Source organism: Syngnathus leptorhynchus, chromosome 6, assembly GCF_054491065.1.
Source record: "Syngnathus leptorhynchus isolate UIUO chromosome 6, UIUO_Slep, whole genome shotgun sequence".
NCBI classification, from domain to species: domain Eukaryota; kingdom Metazoa; phylum Chordata; class Actinopteri; order Syngnathiformes; family Syngnathidae; genus Syngnathus; species Syngnathus leptorhynchus.
This window is the reverse complement of record NC_141200.1, coordinates 10,293,041-10,299,321: the sequence shown is the minus strand read 5'-3', so window position 1 is coordinate 10,299,321 and position 6,281 is coordinate 10,293,041.

Sequence of the window (6,281 nt, the reverse complement as noted above, 5' to 3'; positions counted from 1 at the left end):
TTTTTTTTTTGTTTCACTCGCTGCAATATTAGAAAATACACTAAGTGTGACATTCCCTCAACAGTGTTGTTTTGTCACCATCTTTTAAAATCTTTCTGACAAGGAAGTATCTTGAGGTGAGTTGAGGAGCTTCATTTAGACATTATTGCAGCTTTGTCGCCCTCTTGTGGCATCTATAATCAGTTACAAACATACAAAAGTCCCATTTTACCCTTTTTACTCTCTTGTGGCGTCTATAAACAATTACAAACATACAAAAAAAGTCCCTCGCGCGCACACACACACACACACACACACACACACACACACACACACACACACACACACACACACACACACACACAGCGTGGTAAAAAAGTATTTAGTCAGCCACCAATTGTGCAAGTTCTCCCACTTACAAGATGAGAGATGCCTGTCATTTTCATTATAGGTACACTTCAACTATGAGAGACAAAATGAAAAAAAAACAATCCAGAAAATCACATCGTCTGATTTTTAAAGAATTTCTTTGCAAACTATGGTGAAACTATTTGGTCAATAATGGCCTCGATCTGGAGCTCCACGCAAGATCTCACCCCGTGGGGTCAGAATGATCACAAAGACGGTGAACAAAAATTCCAAAACCACAGCGGGGGGATCTAGTGAATGACCTTCAGAGAGATGGCCCCAAAGTAACAAAGACTAGCATCAGTAACACATTATGTCACCAGGGACTCAAATCCTGGAGTGCCAGATGTGTCCCCTCTGCTTAAGCCAGTACATGTCCAGGCCCGTCTGAAGTTTGCTAGAGAGCATTTGGATGATCCAGAAGAGGATTGGGAGAATGTCATGCACAATTGCACAATTGGTGGCTGACTAAATATTTTTTTGCCCCACTATGTGTGTTAATGTGTGTGTGTGTTGCAGTATGCAATTTGAAATATTATACAATTTAGTTATGTAATCCTAAGCGCCTCACCCCTCAAAAGAAAACTTCTAATTGTGTCCTCTGTTTTAGCAATGTGGTTGGAAAGATCTTCAAAGAGACGTGCGGCACAAAGACCTTGTTGGAGTTCCAAACATCGGGCTGATAAGATGAGTGGTTTCCCTCCTTCAAAGATGTTATAAGCAGGAAATAAACCAAAGCGTTTGACGTTCCAAAGAAAATAAAGAAGACAATGGAAGAATGCACAAATGCATGCTTGTATGTATTGGCTGTCAGCCATGAACTCTTAATGGATGTTTTATCAATGATAATAAAGTGTTCAAGCCATAGTCTCGAAGAAGTTAGTACACGGCAAGAAGGCAAGTTTCCTTCTGTGTTAAGGTCATGAAACAATGTGGGAGGATGCCTTCGAGGCATTTCAATAAATACCACCTTTTCCACCGCCTTCTGTGTGCTGATAATTCGGAATAGTAACATGACTCGAGGTTTTCCATTGTCCGTTTTTTTTTTTTTTTTAAGATTTGGTTACTTCACATTGTCAACGACATGTAGATTGCTGCTCACTACCAACTATTGTTGTCAGTGTCAGAACTGATCGTCGAAGAATTGCGAGTCCCACTGGTTTTGGGATTTGCAAATAAAAAAGAACATCATCAAACAGTATGTAGAATGATTTTTTGTGTTCTGGCATGTCTTCTACCAAAAGGCGTGTGGCCCTGTTTTTGTATACTGTAAGTGATACCACAAAACAGATAAAAATTTGCAATCAAATTTTAAATAAACAACACTATAAAAATACAACTATAAAGGACACACTGAACTTAATGTGATCCTCTGTATTATTTGTTTTTGCCCAAAAAGTAACTGGTTTGAGGTTAGGGGTCATTTAGGGTGTTGGTTTTTTTTTTCACCCTGAGCTTTAATATGGAGCAAAATTATGAACAATTCGCTTGCAATGTTCGCACAAAACCGTCAGACTTTTCCTAGAAAACAACAAAAAATGTCAAGAACCCACAACTACAACGTCTGGAATTTATTTCAGGTAAATCAGGTGTTTGCTGACTTCAATTTGACATGAGTTTGAATGTGATTGGGTGCGCTTCTTTTAGCATGCGTGCATGAATGTTTGATTTTTCACCCAATAATATCTCAGCCTTTTCTCTTTCTCAAACCTACATTTCCAAAATATGCGTGTAAAGTCAAGTGACGATGTTGTCCATATGTATTAAACATACCATGGAACACAGTGATGACAAAAATTTTCCCTAATACAATCGACACTTGCGCTACCATCTGTACAACCAAGACCAGTATCCCTTTAAATTTGTTTTTAGCTTGACGCAATTATGCTTGAGCAATGTTCTCATAACAGACGTTATCCCTGTTTTGCTATCCCATCTCATCTCCCCATCTCCACAACCATGTGCCTCAGTTGTTTGTTTATGCCAAGCAAATTGTCATAATTGCCCCTATGTCAGACGAATGTTGTGTTTATATTTGTCATTGTCGCGCTGTGTTGTTTGGATTGAAATGTCAGAGTAAACAAGTTCAATATTTGAAATGATGTTGTTTCCATGGGTGGATGGTTACCATCAGAGAATGACTAGCAAGGGATCTGGGCCCTGGTGATTATTTTCTACTTCCCAATTTAGATTTTTACTGTTTTGCTTTACAGGAAAAATATACGTACATACACAAACACACACTCACTCACACAAGCAGCAAACACACATGTAGTAACAGTCACTGTATGAAAATGGGAGGAAGATCTGAAAATGTCCCACTTCCGCTTCACACTCGTAGTATAAAAACATTTTGCTGGGTGTGAGACCAAAGGAGTCATCTTTCCTGTCAGTCACACCCAGGCTAGATGCAGTCACAGTTTTCATTTTCTCACTTATACTCTGCTCATGTGCCCACTCTTCGCTCTAGTTTTACCACCAACAGCTTGGCCATCTTTTTCTTTCATTTCTGGGACAGAATAAAATGTAAATTTCTCAGGGTACAGTCGGTTGTGTGTTACGGAATTATCTGTTGCTCAAAATGTTTGAAGAAATGTGTTTATTGCCAATTTAGTTAAGTCAAGTCAAGTCAAGTCAAGTTTATTTGTATAGCCCTAAATCACAAGCAGTCTCAAAGGGCTTCACATAGACAATCAATTGACAATTATTCTCAAAGCATCCCCTGTTCAACATTCTATAATGAATTTGATATATTTGATTTCAATTCCTGCATAAAATTCCTTTACGCAGATAATAATCAAATGGCATGACAACATCAAGCAGATGACATCTCGATTTGTATTTACTACAGAGCATTTTGAAACCAAAAATAATATATCAAACTTGAAAGTATTTTTACTCCTTTTGGAAACTGAGATATGTATTTGCTAAGATGAGAAATGCTATGAAATAAATTGAGATCCCTAACACAATTAAATAATGCAACAGTGAGATTATTTTCTAACAGTCAGGAATGTTTCCGTTACTATGTACATAGGAGACATCCACTTGGCTGGAAGTCAATCCAGAAGTGAACACTAGATGTCCCCGTAACATCCGTACAAACCTACCTCACAATTCGTAATCACTTTGCTCGATTCATGCCTCAGTCTTAGTTTTGCAGCTTCTGTTTCAGACTATCAAGTTTAGGGAAAAGGACTGGAATTAATTGTTGTAATTGGCAATTGCCATATTGAAAATTGTTTGTACTTCCGTGACATTTTTTGTTTGAAATAGTTATAAAATATAAAATCTAGTGAAATATTGTATGCATTTTCCATCAGATAATGGCTGATGTACATCTCCAGCTAGAAATTTTAGTTTGCAGTAGGATTGGTGGTAGTCCTCTTTCTCTCTCCACTTTTTAAACAGCCACATTTTTACAGTTGACCATCCAACCCCCACCATCTAAAAAAATGAAAAATAACATTCAAATATTATTTCTACAATATATGGTTGAAAATGGACATCAGGCCACAAATGGCCCCCCGGGGCCACAGTTTGGACACCACTGCTGTCGTATTAAAAACTGTATGAATGTAAAACAAATGAGTTGAGCACATTATAGTAAGCAAAATATTGGAAGATTTATGTGATGAATCCACTTTCCCTCCCTCTCTCTCCCTCTCTCTCCTTCTCTCCTCTCTCACTCGTACTCCCTCGTTCTCGCTCTGTTGCCAAGGCTACCACACAGCCTCTTGCTGCATATACCTAGATGAAGCTGCTGCTGCCACTCTGCTCCAGGATACAAACAATAGCCAACCCATCACACGCAAACACCCAGCGCATAAGTCCCCTTGGCCTCCGCTAACCTCGCACGCATCTTCCAACCCGTCCCCGTCGGTCAGTCGGTCGGTCGGTCGGTCTCTTCCTCGCATGCGAGCACGCTCCATCTCCAGCAGGCAGGGGAGCAGCAAAGGAATTGGTGTTTGGCTTGCTGCTCTTTGGCTCAGAGGGAAAAGAGCGCCAGATGGCCGTTTGAAGGAAAGCTCAGTCAGGTAAGAAGACTTATCCTAACCAGACTTAAGACTGGGGATGAGTGGTCCGGCCCTCCCTCTCCTCGCTCGGTTCCCCCCCCCCCCTCTTCCTCCGTCTGTGGTTGTGCGACATGAGGTGAATACCAATAGCACAATGAAGCCCCCGTGGTTCATATGGCTGCTGTGTTCTCCTGGCTGTGAAAAGGTACCATGATGTAGCCTGCATGAACAACAGGTTGGTTCTTCATCAACCTTGTATTTTCACATTGTTTTCTTATCATTTAAAGCTTTAGTGATGCGTGTGTATGTGTGTGTGAGACGATGGGGGAGTTACCAGCGAGAGATGCAACAGTCCACCTCCCATGGGTGATTCATTACTAATCCATCCCTGTCTGCTTCGTGTGGTTTGCTTGAGCACACCGTAGATAGCAACGTGATATGAATGGTCTTTTGTCCAAGTATGAATGACTGCCCGGGATTGCCATTCTTGCCTTCGGTGTTGTGATGCAGCGCATTCATGTCATATCATTTTCTGTCGCCGCAAAATGCAGATTTAACTCCTTCAGCCTGTAAATCCATTTGCTATGCAGTATATTTTAATTATTCATGCAGTACAGCTTAAGCAAAATTGTATGTTTACATGTGATGGAGATGAGATTTTTCTTTTAATTCCTACAAATGTTGCAGAAAGTCTGTGTCTGGTAAACGAATGATGGCGATTAATTGCGTCCCATCACAATGCACTTGCAGGATATCACATTTGAACTCCAAGGTCATTCCTTGTAAGCTACTGTTTGTATTAATGATCATCTATGAGAGGTCAATGAGCTTGGTCTTGGCCCAGGTGACTCCATCTCATGTTTCCGTTCTATCATCACTCTTCAGAAAGGGCATCCGTCCTCTTTAGCACTTCAGCTCCACACATGATACTCAGCTTTGAGTCAGCATGAAAAAGAGGAAATACTGCTGTAGCTGTACATTTTATTCTTGACATTATAGAAATGGTCTGTAGTGAGTATAGAGATGGTCTGTAGTGAGTTGTTGTCATTCGGGGCAAAGTGGGTGCTGCCCCGTTAGCTCCACCAGATGACACATTCAACATAAAGCATAACAATTTACACCATTTTTACAGTTGCCATGGTATTTTAAATGCATACCAAGGATCAAGAATTGCAGAAAAACAAGACAAACTGGTATTGCTAAAATGATCACATTTTAAGATGGCTGGTCTTGTCTAATGTAAGTGAGCAAGCATATATATATATATATCACTATATATATTTAAGATACATTTTGTTTAACTTACGTACTGACGTTTAAGACTGATATTGTTGAACTGTACATTGTTGCAACAAGTAGCAATGAAGTAGGCGATGTTTTGACCAGGAAGAAGGAAACAATGTTGTACCTAAAAACTAGCTCCAGAATTTAAGAATACGTCTTGTAAAAATCTCTGTGGTTTACTACACTGCCATTGCAAAGTGAATTTAAGGATAAAATACTGTTATTATACTGCATGCCTCTTGCCAGCGGTTGATGTCCCCCTATTATTTTCCCTTTGAAAAAAAGGAAAGAAGCCACTAGAAATGGTTAGTAAAACCTGCACACCAGACCTTCGGAAAGCAGTGCAATAATATAAAAATAGAATGGGCACATGGTGACATGCTGTTATGCTTCCATTATTTTCCAGACAGAGGAAGAAGGATCATCAGGAACATCCATTAAAACATGAGCCATCTGTCACTCAAAGAGAAAAATAATGACAGTAATTCCCCTTGTTCCCCTTCTAATGCCGGCCCCTAGTCCAGGATCCCGTTAACTTGAATGGTTTTGTTTCCACTTGCTTTGATGTGTCAAAGAGTGCAGATCAATACAATG